This window comes from Peromyscus eremicus, chromosome 11, assembly GCF_949786415.1.
Source record: "Peromyscus eremicus chromosome 11, PerEre_H2_v1, whole genome shotgun sequence".
NCBI lineage: Eukaryota > Metazoa > Chordata > Mammalia > Rodentia > Cricetidae > Peromyscus > Peromyscus eremicus.
Window position 1 is genome coordinate 73,911,017 of NC_081427.1, and position 19,396 is coordinate 73,930,412.

The window sequence follows — 19,396 nt, forward strand, 5'->3', positions numbered from 1 at the left end:
TCCACATTAGCCATGCCTTTCTGTGGAAGTGAGACTCATTGGAACATCAGAAAGAATGAAAGGGGAAAAGTTAATTGAGACCTATCGCACAGGAAAAGAAGGTTTTCTTCTCTAAGGATTGAGGTAAGATCAAATCATCATCATCATCATCGTTGCCATTACTTTATCTTCTGAGCAAAATCCTGTAAACACATCCTGGCTTTTCAGAAGCACAATTGTTTTCATCGTGGTGGAACTCACTTACATTCTATCAGCGGTGTTTGAGGGCTCTCCTTCCCCGCATCTTCTCCTGCATGTGTTGCTATTTGTTTTCTTAGTGACAGCCATTCTGGCTGCAGAAAGACAGGAGCTCTCACTGTAGAATGCTGAACACTTTTATCATATACTTTATTGTGTTTACCGGCCAGTTGCAGTTGAACTGCTGAGAATTTTCCATCCATTTCATTAACCCACCTTACTGATTGGGTTGGTTTTTGTTTGTTTGCTTGTTTCTTTGCAGTATTTGGCTTTTGAATTCTTTATCTACATTCTGGACATAAATCCCATTAGATATTGAGCTAGCAAAGATTTTTCCTCTCATTCTGTAGGCCATCTCTTTGTTCACTTAATTGTTCTTTTGATGTGAGCATTTTAACATCATGCGGTCACAGTTGTCAACTCTTGGTTTATTTTCTGGGTATGGAAGTTCCACAAAAACAAACAAACAAACAATAAATAAATAAAAATAGAGGGTGGGGATATAGCCCTTACTATAGAACTACATAGGTACTTAGTGAGCTTGTTTAAGCCCTAAGCTCAGTATGAGTAATAATCAATAAACAAAATCCTAAAAATAGAACTACCATAGTACCCAGCTACTGGATTCCTGAGAATACAGTCAAAAGACTAAGCATACCACAGAGACACTTGCTCATCCGTTGTTACTGCAGCAATATTCACAGTGGCCAATGCATGGAATCAGTGACCATAAACAGAAGGATACATAAAGATAATGAGTTATAGATCCATAATGAAGTATTATTTAACCTTGAAAAGAGTAAAGTTATGCTGTTTGCAGGCAATGGGAGCAAATAGAGATCATCACATTAAATGAAGCAAGCCAGATTTAGAAAAATAAAAATCATGTTTTCTCTCATGTGTGGATCCCAGATTATATACAGATGCACAAAGTCATTTATTTGTAAATGACATTGAAGCAGAAATGAGACTTCTATGGAAAGAAAGTGTATCAGTGGGAGGGTGAGGGTAGAGGAAGAAGAGGTATGAAAGATGACTATGCCTAGAGTACATGATACACTTGATGAAATGTCTTTATGAAGCCTATTACTATGCAATGAGTATAAATGCCAGTATGAATAAAAATCAACATGATTGAATGGTGGATATGTAAGTCTAAGTCTATCTATAAATCAGAGCTTAACTGACATTTCTCTTGGTCTCGTCTGATCTGATATAAAAAAAGGATCAATGATATTGAACAATTAAACTAGTTTTAAAAGACTCAGACATGGTCAACATTTCACACTCACCTAAAACCTTATGGAAAAGTGAGTCTCAATGTTGGCCTCCTATCATCCTTAGCTCTATATATTCTCACCCTCAGAAATTACAGCTTTGAATACCAGGAAGGGATGGAGGTGGAGGTCTCGGGGATTTGAGGGGAGGGGGAGAAGAATGAGGGAATGACCTGGTTTTGTCACATTTTGAGTACTTTGTCCTCAGCACTTTGTCATCACTGAGAGGTGGTTTAATAAGGAGGGTTTGAACTCCATAAATAGGTTAATTAGTAATATATACAATTAATTAGTGATATCATTATTTAATATATTAAAATAACATCATATATATTCATATAGTGTTAAAGAAAATCAGAAATGGCAAGTGAATTGCTTATAATACACAACTAGCTGTTTGAGTCTAATTATCTGTGGTTTTTTTCTACTATGCCCATAGGAGAGAAAGGCCTTTATACTTACATATACATTATGATATTTCTCATTTGGGCATGAGGCTGACAATATGATCAATCTTGACTCAATTGTTCATGCAGTTATTAAAACTCCCAGAGAATCAGTGACATCCTCAAGTAGAATTTCCAGTGTATAACAATCTCTATAATTAGGAAATAATTTCTCACATCTCCCTTATGTTAAGGTTTGGCTTAATTCTTCCTGATTAGCCCGAATTGTAGCTTCACTTAATGTCTACAGAATGTATGGATTAAGGAAAAATAAAGCATAAAACACCACCTAAGTGTTAAGCATTATTACCACAATGCTGGCCTCTTAAACCTCCTTCCATATCCATTCTCAATACTTTACTCCCTGAAGCAACATGCAAGTGATTGTGATTCATATAGAAACTGTCCTTTGTCTTGTGGTTATTTCATCACTTGGGGCCCTCTCTAAGCTTGTAAAGCAGTACACATCTATAATCCTAACACTTGAGAGGGACAGGCATGAGATCAAGAGTTCAACACAATTCTGTGGGCCACAACAAATTCATGGGAGCCTGAATTACATGAAAGCCTTTCAAAAATTCTGTATTTGATCCCCAAATATAATAATTTGTTTTTGCAAATCTACATATAGTGAATATAATGTAAAACTCCATCTCATTTTGATAGTTTGGTTGTACTATAAAAGTAAAAATATGAATGTGAATATGGTCTAGTATGTGGTATGATATTAAAATATATTCTTTAGGGGAGTCAATGCAACAAAATGTTAAAAGTTAAAATGGTCATTACTGATATGATAGCTCATAGTACCTACTGAGGACCCGGAGTGGTAGAGGTGCTGCAGCACATATTTGATGAACTATTGAAACCCATGTACTCATTTTCTCAGTCATGCTTCAGAGCTTAAGCAAAATCTTAAAAATGAGAAATAAAGCAGTATGTGGATGACAGATATATAGATCTTTGTGTGTGAGAGATTTGCATGTTGTTAAATTCATCTGTCTGACTAAGGATAGCATGGCAAAGTTAACCAAAAGATGTTACACTGGAAATACTTGCAATGCCTGAAACAGGCAAGAGATTAATGTGTTGAATGCATAAGAATGTTTTTAAATTAATAATAATAAGACAGGACTCCAGCAAAAAAAAAAAATAGCTGCTGTGGAATAATCCTTTTGTATACTGTGAAGATCTGCAACTCAGATTGGTTTAGTAAAATGCTGATTGGCCAATAGCTAGGCAAGATTTTCAGGGCAGAGAGAATGCTGGGGAGAAGAAGGGCAGAGTTGGAGGAGATGCCATGAGACACAGAGTGAGCAGAATGGGAAGTATGTACATGAGGTAAACGAGCCTCAGGGCAGCACATAGATGAATAGAAATGGGTTAAGTTGTAAGAGCTAACTAAAAACAAGCTTACGCTATCAGTTGAACATTTATTTAATAATTAATTTAATAATTAAGTCTCTGAATTAATAATAAGTCTCTGAATGGTTATTTGGAGTGGTTGCTGAGACATAGAGAAATTCTGCCTACAAATGGCACCCAAATGTCCAGCACCTATATCCATATAAGACCTGAGAAACTTAAAAAAGATTCTAAACACACAAAAACATAACCAAACATGGCTTCCTCGTTTCATGTCTCTCATGAGACAGAGCTGTGTCTCCCAGCCACTGCCTGTGGGCTTGAGCCACGAGCATGAGCACTGTCAGAGTTTGCCAACGAGCACACCATGAACTAAGCTGCATGGTGGGTTCAAATTTTACTCATGCAGACAAGAAAGATTACAGACGTGCAGTAAAGACAGATCCAGATAGAAAAAAAACTCCAAAAACCTCTAAATGGGTTACAACTATTAATCTCAAAATATTTTACATTGGTATGGATTTTGGTTTATTGACACAAATTTGAAGTTATTTTTGCTATATATATATATGTATATATATGTATGTATATATATATATATATATATATAATGTTTCTACTCTTGTTTGGGGTATTGTGCTTATACAACTCATTTAAAAAATGTAATGTATAATTAATGAAATACAGATTAATTAATAGTCATCTATAATAGTCAGACTTATAGTCATGTTCGATATGTTTTCAAAGCCATACACAGATATATTTAGATAGATGGATGGTCTTCAAACACTTCAAAGACCTACAGAATATGGTCTTTAATATATTTAATAACCTAAGGCTTTTCATGAGAGTGAGACACATCTGCTCATGACAGCACCAATTTACTTCAAAAAAGGATGGTAGGCATCGAAGAACCTCCATACTGAGTTTGCTTCCTATATGGGAAAAGCTAGCCATTTGGGCAAAGAAACTGCCCTTGCCTCAATTGCTGATAGTATATTGCCCAAACTGGACCAACAGGATGCAAAAAAAGCAAATGCCAAACTTTGCCAAGACAAGGTAGGGCAGTCTTTCAAAATTCCTTGCTTCTCAAAAATGTCTGTCAGATATACCAGGTGTGTCGGCCAAAGTTGGATGCCCCAATATTACAAAAGAATTTAGGGTGATTATCCAGGCAGCAGATGTCTCTGTCATTAGGTAACATTACACCCTTCTGGGGTCTTTGATGGAGTTAAAGACTAAATAATTAGACTTAATGTTTTCCTTAGTTATGATAAAAAGGTAAATTAGATATAAAACTTTAGACACACAAAGATAAGAAAAATAATAAAGTATTTTCTCTAATTTTGCAAAACACAAATGAACTGGATATTGTAACTATAATTCTTACTTGATAACTGCTTTTGTGGTATGTAATTTTTCTATGTTAAAGTTAAAACCTTTTTTAATTAGATGAAAAGGGGGAAATGCCAGGGAATAATCCTTTTGTACACTGTGAAAGCTTGCCACTCAGATTGGTTTAATAAAAAGCTGATTGGCCAATAGCTAGGCAAGATTTTGGGGGCAGAGAGAATGCTGGGGAGAAGAAGGGTGGAGTCAGAGATGCTGTGAGACACAGAGCGAGCAGAATGGGAAGTATGTACATGAGGCAAATAAGCCTCAGGTCAGCACATAGATTACTAGAAGTGAGTTCATTTAATTTATAGGAGCTAGCTAAAAACAAGCCAAACTATTGTCCAAGCATTTATAGTTAATATTAAGTCTGTGTGTGGTTATTTGAGAGCAGCTGGCAGGACAAAAATGTCTGCCTACAAATAGATAAGTTTGTAAGGAGGTAAACTGCAAGGGTGAAAGCCCCCTAAAAGTCAAACAATTGAATAAATTAACAAACAAACAAACAACAAAACAACTAGGGTCTGGAGAGATGTCTTATTCATTAAAGAGAACTGACTGGACTTGCAGAAGATCCAGGTTCAATTCCCAGCATCCACATGGTGGCTCACAATCATCTGTAATTCTAGTTCCAGGAGAGCCAATGTCCTCTTCTGGCTTCCCTAGGTATCATGCATACATGCAGTGCACATACATGCAAGCATAACTCTCATACACACGAGATAAAATGAAATTTAAAATATTTAAAACCCATTAGCAATCAGACACCACACAAATAACTAAATGAGAAACAACTTTTCACTGAGCCGAAAATGGTCAGTGAATCATTGAAATATCAGTGAAAAATCAGATATTTTAGACCTGTGTATCACAACTTCTGATGTACTTTCCTGCCTCCCCAAAGCTCAAGTCAACATGAGCTCTCCGATACAACAGGCTGTGCACATCAGTGCCATGTGTAATAGTCACTTTCAGTTGCTCAGTAACAAGCCACTTGGATCATGGTATGACTCAATTCTGTGAACTTGGAGATTCTGAACTACAGGACTCAGACTTGGCATAGTGGAACATTTTACTCTGCTCCAGGAGGACTGTGTCTCTGATGTGAAGACTCAGATGTCCAGAATTCAGAAACATATATATGGTGATATTTTATTTGTGCTGAAATGTGATTTTATTTGTATGTTAATAAATAAAGTTGGCTGGAGATCAGAGGTCAAATAGCCATTAAGCAGAAGTATGGCAGTGGTAACACATGCCTTTAATCCGATCACATGGCAGGCATAGTCTCTTTGTGGTCAAGGACACAGCCAAGCATGGTGACATGAGCCTTTAATCCCAGTACCAACCATAAAGACCTGGAAGTCTGTATAGACAGGAAGTGACAAGGAAGTCATGTGTCTGGGCTTAGAGCCAAGGAGAAGGCAGAACAGAAAGGCAATAAAAACACAAGTCAGGCAGGAAGAAACTCTCTCTGGGGAAGTGACTGCGGTGAGGTGGTAAGATAAGGTAGTCATGGATCTCTGATCTCTTTGGCTATTACCTTTGTATTTGGCTCTGTGTTTCTTATTTACTAAGACTGTTTAGAATTTGTCTACACACGTATATGCAATTAAGATACCTTGAATATGGTTTTCCCCCAACAGAACTAATGCCAGTTTAATTTCCATTGTGAGGCATTAACAATGTAAAAACCTTAAGATCTTTATTTTACATGTACATGTGTATACTTGTGTGAGGGTATGTATGGTGTGTATATGATGCTTATGGAGGTATGTGTATGTGTGTGTTCACATGAATGAATGTGGGTTTACATGTGCTAAGGGACATGTGTGCAGGCCAGAGAACTTCTGGGTGCTGGCCTGTGTCTGCTACCCTATTTGAGATAGAGTTTCTTTGTTGTTTGGTAATATGTATACCAGGATAGCTGGCCCACAAGTTCCCCAGGATTCTCCTGTCCCATCTTCTCTTTCACCTTGGGGCCACTGAGATTACAAGTGTGTGGTAATGTATGTTCTGGGGACTATAACTTGGGTCTTCACATAGCAAGTGGTTTAACTACTGAGCATCTACCTAGCCCGGAATGTCTCCAGGGGAGGGGGCTTTGGAAAGTAATCAGATAAGGATTAGTTAAGGCCATCAGGACAGACAGACATCAACTTTCAGAAGAGGGAGTTATGGAATTCTGTGCTTCTGACCACATTATCCATGGGGAAGACTCTGGTTACTACTGCGCAGTTCATATGCAGCAGCCACTACGGCCTTGACATTCTTTTCGACTTGACTAAAGTTTACCACAGATTTGTTTTATTGTGGATCTCTCACTTCCTTATCAAAAAGCTTTACTTTGGGAAAATTGCAATTCTTCATCTGCCCCCTTAACATGTATTTTACTTTTATTGCATGTGGTGGGGAGCGTGGAGGGAAGTGCCTGTGTGGAGCTCAGGAGATAATCCCATGGATTTGGTTCTTTCCTTCCGAGTTTGCTCTGGATTCTGTCACCAGGCTTGTTAGACAAGCACCTTTACCAGCTCAACCTTTTTGCTGGCCTGAGACACACATTTTCTCCCAGTCTCTGGTAGGCTTAGCAGTCCAGGAAAGCCTGTCTTGGGAAACTCGATATCATTCCTCTGAAATGTGATCAAGAAGTCAGGTGATGGTGACACACACCTTTAATTTCAGCACTTGGGAGACAAAGTCAGTCGAATCTTTAAGTTTGAGGCCAGCCTGGTCTACAGAGAGAGTTCCAGGACATCCAGGGCTACATAGAAAACCTTGTCTTGAAAAACAAACAATCAAACAAAAAACCAAAAAAAAAAAAAAAAAAAAACCAAAATGTGATCAAGAAACATAGGGCCAAGTGCCAGGTGAAAAAGTGTTCAGGACCATAACTATCAGAGGAAATAAGAATTACCTGGACATGGTAAGAACAGCGGTCATCAAAATGATAGAAGGTAACAACTGCTGTGAGGATGTGGGCAAGGGAACCCTTGTCTGCCGTTAGTGGGAATTTGCCCAGCCATTGTGGAGAACAGTGTAGAGATGCCTCAAAGAATTAAATGTGGGCTCAGGTGACAGCTCCATCAGTGAAGTGCCTGCTCTGCAATCATTTCTGAGTCCAAACCCTGAGAAACTTCATTAAAAAAGCTATGTGTGGTGGTTTGTAATCCCAGTACGGGAGAGACAGAGACCGGCAAATCCCTGGAGTGCACTGGCCAGCCCATGTAGCCCAACTGGTCCCAAGCCAATGAGAGCACCTGCCTCAAAAAAAGATGGGGACAGCACTTGAGGAATAACAACTGAGTTGTCCTCTAGCCTGCACACACACACACACACACACACACACACACACACACATACACTAAATATAGGACTATCAAATGATCCAGCAACCCCTCTGCTCTGTGTGTGTGTGTGTGTGCATGTGTGTATGAGAGAAATCTATAGGTTGAAGAAACATCTACATTCCCATGTTCACTGCAGCTCCCTCACAATAATAGCTAAAATTAAAATGACCAGAGTCTTCAATTGATGACTAAACAAAGAAACTCTGGTAGATAAATACCGCACATTATTACTCATTAGTTAAATCCTATCATTCTGACAACACAGATGGAACTCAAGATCATTGTGCTAAGTGAAGTAAGCTGGGCACTGAAAGACAAACACTGCGTGTGATACTTGTGTGGACTCTAAAAAACGTTGATCATACAGAAGTTGAGAGTTCTAAAGTTGAGGTTACCAGAAATTAGGCATAGTAGTGGAGTGGGATATGAGAAAAGACTGATCAGTGGGCACTCAGGTGGACTTACACATGAGTCGGTTAATTCACAGGTGGGTGAGTATAGATAGCACTATATATAGATGATATAGATAGTACTATCTACTTGTCACAGGTGGGTGAGTACAGACACCACTATCATGTAGATGATATAGATAGTACTATCTACCTGAAGCCAGAAGAAAAGATTTTGAAATTTTCACCATAAGAGATGATGAAAATTGGGCTAGAGAGATGACTCAGTAGTTAAGAGCACTTAGTGCTCTTGCTGAGATCTGGGTTTGGTCTCAGCACCCACATGGTGGTTCACAACTGCCCTTAACTCTAGCTTCAGGGGATTCAAGGACGCTTCTGACCACCTGAGGCACAGCACACATGTGCTACAAATACACACATGTAGGCAAAATACTCACATACATGAAATTTTTAAAAATCTGAAAATATTTTAAAAAGAAATGATAAATGTTTACAATCAATATGCATATCCTCATTATTATAATAACATGATTACATATTAAACACTTACATTCATCCTATTAATATGCACATCTTGTTTTTTATGTATTGGTTAAAATAAAATCTAAAAGCTTAGGGTCTCTATCTCCCATTCTTTGTGGAAAATAGAAACTCAGCTTAAATGTGTGCCAATCAGCAAAGACAGATGGTCTAATACCTCGGACCAGTATCCTCTCAAATATTCCATGGTTTCTTTTCTCCAGCCTGCTGGAACATTAAAATTCTTCTGCCTTTTGTCTCAATGGAAATGAATTCATTTTATCTTCTGTATTGTAAGTCTCAATCCTTACAGTAATAGTCTTGGTTAAATTCTTCCTTGCTGGTTTTAAGACACCTTTATGTATTTTTGCCTCACTAAACAACAGTGTGGTATAATGTATCCACGTTGCTCTGGATGGCCAGGGATGTTAGATTCCATTGTCGGACACAAATCTTCATCTGTCTTTACATGCACTGACTTTGCAATCCATTTTGCTCTTGCCCTGGTGAATGAGTTTAACTAGACCAAGGCCCGATCTTAGTGAATATGGGTGTGAAGCAGACACAGGAGTGACTAGGTCTCCTCTTGTGCTTCTACCGTCACCACAAGAAAAACAGAGCTGGTCAGCTCCCTGATCCCAGAGAGGCACGGGTATAAGGCAGGGGCATTCCAACATCTTAGCCTGAAGTAGAACTGCTGAGCTAACTCAGTCCATAAACACACATCAAATGCCTGTTGCTACGTATAACTGATGTTCTGGGTTATTAATATGTTCTTTGGTAGCATAATTGTGTTGACTTACAATCACCCTGGGATTTCAATGTGCTGGCTTCCATACAAAGGTTTCCTTAAGTACATGGCCTTCCTTCTAGAATGATTTCAAACTATAGCCAAAGTCCCAGTATGATAGGTAATATCCAATGCTGCTGAAGATGTGGACAGATGGAAACCTGTGTTCTGCTGATGGAAGGGCAGAATGTTTGGCAATTTTAGAAGTCAGTATCTGGAAATCTTATGAATTTTCTATGTCTTATGACCTAGCAATTCCTTTTCTGGGCCTTCATTCCAGGTGATTCTCCTTTTTAATTTTTGAAATTTCATTTCTTTCTTCTTTGTGTGTGTGTATAACTGCACACACAGAGGTCAGTGGACAACTTTAAGGAGTAAGTATTCTCTTCTACCATCTGTGTCCTGAGGATCAAATTCACATATAGGCTTCATGGCAAGCATCTTTTCTCACTGAACCATCTTATGAGCCCTATTTCAGATGACTTTTATGTGGGTCCAAATGGGACAACAGCTCTTTTGTCTATACTGTTTCTGTGTCTATACCTGTGCCTATGTCTGTCTGTCTGTATCATCTACCTGTCTTTCTTTCTTTCTTTCTTTCTTTCTTTCTTTCTTTCTTTCTTTCTTTCTTTCTTTCTTTCTTTCTTTCTTTCTTTCTTTCTATCCATCCATCTATCTATCATTGTCTTAGTTAGGGTTTCTATTGCTGTGAAGAGACACCATGACCACAGCAACTCTTACAAAGAAAAACATTTAATTGGGTGGCTTAAGTTTCAGAGGTTTAGTCCATTATCATCATGGCAGGACATGGTGGTGTGCAGGCAGACGTGGTGCTGAGATGGAACTGAGAGTGGAGATGGAGCTACATCTTGACCTTCAGGTAAAATGAAGTGAACTGAGACACTGGGCCTAGCTTGAGCATATATGAGAGCTCAAAGCTCACCTCCACTGTGGCACCCTTCCTCCAGGGCCACACCTACTCCAACAAAGCCACGTCTCCTATTAGTGTTACTCCCTATGAGCTTATGGGGGACAATTACATTCAAACTACCACAATAATCTATCTATCTATCATCTATCTATCTATCTATCTATCTATCATCTATATCTAATTTGATGAGTAACCAGATGTTTTAAAAAATATAGCAGTACTAGGATCATCATCACTCAGTGCTTTTACTTATGTCTAGGAACAAACTGATTAATTATCTATAGATAAACAGATAGAGATAATCCCTGCAGCTAACTAGGCCTATGTTCAGGTTTTTTACAAATAGTGTAATATTTTTATATAACCTATATGCATCAGCTCTAGAGTACTTATACCTATCACAATGTAAATAACCATGATATTATACCATTAAAAGGAATAATGACAAAAATGCCCATAATGTTAAGTATGGATTCAATTTCATTCAATATTTTTGATCTGTAGTTGATTGAACCCATAATACAATGTTGGGTTTATGCAATGGGTTCATAAGACCAGCTGTAGAGGATAGGTTTGGAGCCAGTCAGGTTGAGGTTCAAATTAAAATTCTTCATGGGGTGTAAGAAGTCATTTTCTACAGACTCTCTGGCTGCTAAACTTAGAATTCCATGTAACTCCAAGCCACTGATTCACAGCAAATCTTTAGTAGGGATACAACAACAACAACAACAAAATAATAATAATAATAATAATAATAATATTTATTAATAAAAATTAATAAATCTCAGGAAATTACTAAAACTTGTTAGCGCAGTTTTGTTGTAATATTTCATGAAACCACAAGGTGGCAGTCATGGTTACCAAATTTCTGTACTGTCCATGCTTATGTTCAAAGCAAGTCAGGGCAGCTGTACGTTACACCCTGCGGTTCCCAAGCTTTTTCTAGCAACATCTGCTTGACTGTTATTATCTGTATCATACACCTCATTAAAATGGCTTATAGTGATGATAAAATGACAGAAGCAAAGAAACTGGAGACTGAATTCAGATTGCTTTTTCTATCATGATTTCAGGATTGGTTTTTAGAAACATTAATTTTATTTTAACATTATAGATATATGTCTTAAAAGTTGTAGAGTAGTCTTGACCTAGAGAACACTGATTGCTTCTTCTTGAACTCCATGCCCCAATTGTTTCTTTTAAAGAAAATCAACAGTTTCTGTTTTCTCATTATAAAGAAAAGTATACATGCCCTCCAAACTTTTAAAAACACAAAACACTGATGAAAACTTCAATATTTTAAAAATCATTTACACTTTGAAGTAGTTTAAGTTCAACACAAAATTACCTTGCTCTGATCAGGCCCACTTCTGCATAGTAATAAAGCCAATACTCATAAGATGGCAGACTCTCTTCTGCTGTGGGATAATGCTTTTGTACACTGGTTTAATAAAACTCTGATTAGCCAGTAGCCAAGCAGGAAGTATAGGCAGAATAAGCAGACAAGGAGAATTCTGGGAAAAGGAAGACTGAGGAGACACAAGCCCGCTGTCCAGGGAGCAGTACATAATGGCACACAGGTAAAGCCACGGAAAACATGGTGACATATAGATTAACAGAAATGGGCTGAGTAAGTGCAAGAGCTAGTCAGTAATAAGCCTGAGCTAATGACTGAGCAGTTTTAATTAATATAAGCCTCTGTGTGTTTACTTGGGATTGAGCCGCTGTGGACTGGGTGGGACACAGGAAAACTTCCAGCTACATTCTTCCCCGAAAACAGTATTAAAGTTCTTTATGTTTTAAACAGCATCTAATCACAACAGCCTTGGCTTTTATTCTCAGGGACAAATGAGCTTTCTTGTTAACAAATTTGAATCAATATTATTCCAAACTTAGTATGTAATAAAATATAAATAGCTTCTTATACTTTGGGGACCCATAAAGATTTGATGATGCTCTGCAGCCACTTAAACATTCCTACTTATAACTCAATCTCTGCATACAGTGTAGGTGGTGTGTGTGTGGGGGGGGGGCAGGGAAGCAAAGGGGAAATTGTGCATAAATATTGTGTGGAGAGTTCGAAAGAACTCAGATTTACTGTGTCATCTTTTAGAAGATATCCAGTCTTATTGAACATTATGCAGTTTGTTATCTTTATCACCCAAATATAATGGCAAATGTGTGTTGTATAGCAGGGGCTTGCACATTTGAAAGAGACCATAAAAACATGTGTTTATTTTCACCAGCAAGTTTTAAGTTTCTAAAATAAGTATGCTGTTTATGTACCAACTCATTTCCTCAACTCTGCTTTTGTGTTGTTGTTAGACAGGATTCCCTGCACTGGAAATACTTCAGGCCTAAGTAAGTAAATACACTGAAATTTAAATACATGTGGTTTTTAATGACACATGGTTTCAGGTAGTAAAAATAAACAGAAAAAGCACTCTTTCTAAAGACTCACTTATGTTTATTTTATGTGTATGAGTACTTGCCTGCACGTAAGTGTACCATATGCATGCAGTACCCTCCAGAGGCACCAAGAGGATGTCAGATCCACTAAAACTTTGTAACAGACAGATGTGAGCTACCATGTGGATGCTGGGACCAAACTGGGGGCCTCTGTTCTTAACCTCCGAGGTATCTCTCCAACCCTGGCATCAGCATTTTTGAGGAACATGAATATTGCCATGACTTAAATTTTGGGGTTATAGAGATTACTATGACTTAGTACACAGATGAATTAGACATTATACTACAGTGAAATGCAGTGTAGGGCAGACATAAATACATTTCTTTCTTTGGGGAGTAGGAGGAAGTCAAACAGATTATATGAAACATTGTAAATGATAGAGATAAACAATTTTTCTAAGAATAAATATTTGAGGCTTAATTTCTCTCTTCCATACAGAATCTAAGATACACAACAAAAATTATTCTTGCTGAACCTGGGTAAGCAGGGCAGATCTAGCATAAACAATAGGCAATATCTAAATGTAACTTTTAGAAATTTAAATAAACTAAAATATTTGAGGTGGTGCTTACTTTTTGCACACTGCTTTTAAGAAAGTTTGCTTTAATTGTGAATTCAAGTTGTAGAATAATCTGTAATATAAAAGAACCACAGTAGTGTTCCAGATGCCATTTTCCCAAATAACATTATTTCTGTTGCCTTGGACATCCCCCTGTGCCCAGTAATTAATGCATTGATTCTGAAAATACAACATATGCTCCCATTACTAATCATTTTTACCCAAAGGAAAACAATTTTCTCTGGAATATTTAAATATGTATCAGGTCCATCTTTAAAAAAAATCAAATATATAAAACAAGTTAGAAATACTATTTTATGACACTTAAATTTTCTGATTTTATAAATCAAAAAATTTAATAAAATTAAATACCCCAAATATCTGTATCTTCCTCAACTCTTTTTTCCTGACTATCTCAACATTTTTCTGAAATTGTTTCATAATGTGTAACCAGTAGCATTTTAGAAAATTCTATAAAATCTATTTATCTTTGTGTATGGGTGTTTTGCCTGTATGTACGTCTGTACACCACATGTATGCAGTGACCATAGAGACCAGGAGAGGATAACTGGAGTTATAGATGCCGTAAGCCACTGTGTGGGTGCTATGATCAAGCTAGAGTCCTCTGAAGGAGCAGCCTATGCTGCTGAGCAGCTCTTCAGACTCAGTATCATCGTTTCTTAAGATTCTCCAATTCCAAGGGTGTTTCCTTGTCATGGAGGTTTGGATGAGAATGGCCCCCAAGGGCAGCGCATATATTTGAATGTTTGGTACCTAGCTGGTGGTCTGTTCAGAGAGGATGAGGAGGTGTGGTCTTCTGGGAGGAGATGTGCCACTGGCGTGGGCGTTTAGGTTTCAAAAGCCCATATTATGCCTAATCTTTTCTCTCTCTCTCTCTCTCTCTCTCTCTCTCTCTCTCTCTCTCTCTCTCTCTCTCTCTCTCTCTGCCTCCATCTTACAAAAATAGAAAAAAGCAAAACCAACAAAGTTCTCAGCTCCTGCTCCAGCACCACACCTGCTGGCCCGCTGCCACACTCCCTGCGGTGATGGTCATGGACTCACTCTCGGAAACTGTAAGCAAGCTCTCAGTTAAATGCCTTCCTTTATAAGCTGCCTTGGTCACAGTGTGGTGGAGATGCTTCTCATTGACCTTGTCCACTGTGAGTCTTGGTGAGAGTCGACCCTGACTCCCTGGGCACCAGTCACAGTCTGCTTTGGAAAGGACGTTGGCCAAGTTCCAGATGCGTTCTTTATAAGTGGTGCAAGCAAGGTCTTTTCATTCCTTGTTTTTGTATATGTAAAAGAAGAGAACTTCTCCAACTTCGGCTCTCTGACAGTTGAAGGAGCCATTCCATGTTTTCCAGAAGACTAAAAGTCTTCTTACTATGTCAAATATAAATAAGTTTTAAAAATATTTGGGAAAAAACTATTTCAAAAATTCATTGCTCTTTCTCCTTCTGGGGTAAATAATGCACGTAGCTGGGTTTTGTTTTTGTTTTTTAATTGAGCAGAGCATTATTTCTCCAATATGTTCATCTTGGAAATATTATCATACCTCCACTACAAATAAGTTAAAGCTTAGAAAACAAGTAGAACTTGACTAGGAATATTTCAATTCCTTAATTGTTAAAGAATAGTGTGAGAGATGAGATATCTGTGTCATGGTTATTCTTTCTTTGTGGATATTTCTATAATATAATTATATACTCATGTTTTTTTATTCATACGCTCTAGCTTATAAGTTCAGTGGAATCAATGCTGCTGTTACTATGTCTGCCATGACTAAAATGTAATTCTTCAGAGTATAAGATCACAGACAGAAGAAGCCTGAGTCCAAAGCTCCCTCCTGGAGCGCTATGTCCCCACTAGACACCTGCTTGAGAAGTAAACATTTATTACTCTTGAGTCATTAAATATTTTGGGATCTGTTCATGTTCACAGTTCAGCTCACCTTAATCATTATATATTCTTAAGTCCTATAGGTTCTAATTATTATATCACTTGATCCATGGGTCTGCATCCTTCATACAACACCTCTTGAATACAACCTTGCTGTTAAAACCTCTCAGTCCTTCTCTAGATTAGTCTAAGTCTCTCTTCAAATAAATTCTCTAGAGCTGTTAGGATCATCTTCAACACAGTCACATCAGGACACTTCATTCTTTTGGACTGCACTTTCTTCTGTATCTGGAAGTACTCAGGTGGGCACACTCAGGCCCCAGAACTCTGGCTTAGAATCAGCTTTCAATGCTTCACCCTGATAGAAATTCCCATCACGCTCCTACAGTTGGGCATGGTCGTGCATGCCTGGCGGAACACTTAGTCGTCTCTGCCTAGTCATTTCCGGGTCATACAGCCTGCGTGACCCATGCCCCACGGTTATGTGGTCACATAGCGCAGACGTGACCTCGTGATCTCTGCGTGTGCACAGGTGCGACCTGGCCTTTATAGGGTAGCGCCATGTTGCCCCATCTCTCTCTCATCTCTCTCTCACACGTGTCTTTCCACAGGCCTGATCACATCTATCCCTTTCTCTTTGTCTTGATAAAACTCTTGTAAGTGGATTCTGTCGTGTGTCATGACTTTTCCTTTGGGGTAAGAGTGCTGAAAAAAAACAAAACAAAACAAAAACAAAACAAAACAAAACAAAACAAACCCAACACACCCTGCTCAGGAAATTTTCAAAAGTACCATTGTATGTATACCACCTTAAAGAGTTACTGTAAGGGCTTCCATTCCTAATTAAAAACCCATTTCTCACTTTTCAATTTTCAGTAATATAGCCTTGGTCAGGATAGATGATCAATCCATCACAAACCGGTGAGGCCTTGAGTTCAATCCCCAGCAGTTAAAAAAAAGTAAGTTGAATTTTTGTCACTAGAAACTCAGCTTATACTAACACCCCTGGCTGAACTTTTGGTGCATTTATTAAAAAAACTGTTGTCATCCAGTTTTTCTCAAAGCCATGTAAGGGCACTGAAATTCCTTTCTTACAAAAATTAAAGACAGAATCAAATTTTAAAAAGGAAAAATGAATTAAATATATTTGGGGCTGTCTTTCTTGAATATCTGCTATGTACAAGCAGCTTTTAATTCAGTGTTTCATCTACAGCCCCAAGAGTTGCAGTAAAGCAGCACACAGGAAGGTTTAATAAATAACTGTAGAGAAATTCTTAATATTTAACATTAGTAAACTGCTTCAGAGAGGTTAGGCTTCTGACATGACTACTAAATGGCAGATTACAATATCAGATGCATTCGAATTTAGATTCCAAATTCACTCCACTGTTCCATGGTACTCACTCCAGCTGTTCAAATCAACTGACTTGGGCTACTCACTCAAACTATCATTTCTGAGCTCAACCTTCCATAGCGCATCTCTTGATACCCCTCATGAGAAATAGGTTTTCATGAAGTGGAAGTCATGAGACTTGCCCGTGTGACGGTGACTAACTTTAAACCATCAGCCTAGACAGACTGTGCCAGACAAGCTCAGATAAATTGGAGTAGGAGATTTATTTATTGTCTTCATCTCTACCAGACTAAAACTACCACCAGGGTAGATATGACTTGTGCATCTCAGAAGGTGCTTCAAAGCAGGTACGCAGTGTGGTGATTTGGTTGAGAATGGCCTCCATAAGTTCATATATTTGAATGCTTGGTTCCCAGTTAGTGAAACTGTTTAGGAAGGGTTAGGAGGTCTGGCCTTGTTGGAGGAGATATGTCACTGAGAGTTGGCTTTGAGGTTTCAAAAGCCCAAGCCAGGCCCAGCCTGTCTGTCTGTCTCTGTCTCTCTCTATCTCTGTCTCTGTCTCTTTTTCTCTATATCTCTCTGCCTATAATTTACAGATCAGATATGAGCTCTCAGCTACTGCTCCAGCACCATATCTGCCTGCCACCATGCTCCCTGGCATGATGGTGATGGACTAGCCCTATGAAACTATAAGCAAGTCCCCAATAAGTGCTTTCTGTTATAAATTGCCTTGGTTGTGGTGCATCTTTTACAGCAATAGAATAGTAACCAAGACACACAACTGATCAACAAATATCACTGTCAAAAACATACATTAATATTGGCTTTATGAAGCTGAGATTTTTTTTTTAATTGTAAGACAGGTTCTCACTATATAGCCCAGGCTGGTCTCAAACTCATGGCCCTTCAGCTTCCCCAGTGCTGGAATACCAGTTATGTGCCACTGTTTCAGGCACTAACTGGGACATTTATTCAGATAACAAACTTAGTTTCTCCACAAAGAATGAAACCAATCAATGATATTCTAAGGGGAAAAAAGATGAACTATTATATGATTATTTAACGTATTGCTTATATTGCTGAGAGGAATGAATGCTTATAATACTGTAATAGGTGTAGTTTAGAGCAGTTTCAGGTGTTAGGTAGGGAAGCAACTTCTAAGTTATGATTAAAGTGAGCTAAACTGTGAATATGAACAGATCCCCAAATATTTAATGACTCAAGAGTAATAAATGTTTTTTTTTCTCAAGCAGGTGTTCTAGTGGGGACATATTTCTCCAGGAGGGAGCTTTGGGCACAGGCTTCTTCTGTCTCAAACCATCCTCAGTGGTAGCTGCATGCAAATGGTCACCTTGGCTATGGGAGAGCTGGCCCTGCTCCACTCCAGCCACCACATGGTTCTCAGCTGATGGCTTACGGCACAGATACAGGTGGAGAAAGACTCATCCTCCCATGAGGAGTTGGGCACTAGGAATTTGACCATGCTCCAGTGGATATATAGACAATACAAAATGGACTTTTTGTGATGGGAAAATCATGAAGAGGAGAGCTGACATGGGAAGACTGGGAGGTGAGCACAATCAGGATGCATGATGTCAGAGTTCCAAAGAATCAATAAAAAAAAATAACTTAAAAAATAGCTAGCAACTATTGGGCTAATGAGATGGTTCAGCAGGTAAGGTTACTTGCAATGAAGATTGACACCCTGAGTTTAATTCCTGGGACCCACATAGTAGAAAGAAAAAACTAACTCCTGCTAACTTGACCTCTGATCTCCATACATGTGCAGTGGTATGCTCACATAAACAATAAATAAATGTAAATAAAATCAGATAACTTGCAACTATAGAATACATAAACTAAAAATAAAATTATTACCCTGGAAAGAAAATGAAACCCTTCATCAATTGAAACCCAAATTAATAACAATGTCAATAGCCTATGACTGTTATTGATTGATTGATAACTGGAGTAATTTCAAGGCAATTACATATCTCAAATCTCATGAATGACCATGGTAAAAAAAATACATTTCTTCAAATAATCACATCTTAGATTTAAAAACAAAAGGACAAACTAGTCTAGTCCTATTGTCTCCATGTTTCTAGTCTTCCCTACTCCAATTCACTCTCTGAAATCTTATGCCTAAATTTTTTTTTGAGATGGAAAATCTGATATTGTTTTTTACTTTTTATTCCTCATTGACTTCTTACTGGTGAACTTCAAATGTGTTAGCACATTATGGACTGAATGCTTATGTCCTCACCAACAATAGCAGCATGATCATTTCACAAGCTTTTGACAAAATGCAGTACCTTTTCTGAAAAGAAATCAAACTCTTTTTTTTTTTGGTTTTTCAAGACAGGGTTTCTCTGTGTAGCTTTGCGCCTTTCCTGGAAC

General features: G+C 38.1%; 1 protein-coding gene across 1 annotated transcript in view; it reads right to left on the minus strand.

The window, feature by feature from the left end:
- The window catches only part of Mctp1 (multiple C2 and transmembrane domain containing 1), a 375,829-nt gene that overhangs the window by 264,046 nt on the left and 92,387 nt on the right, over positions 1-19,396 (minus strand). The gene's annotated exons all lie outside the window — the stretch shown is intronic.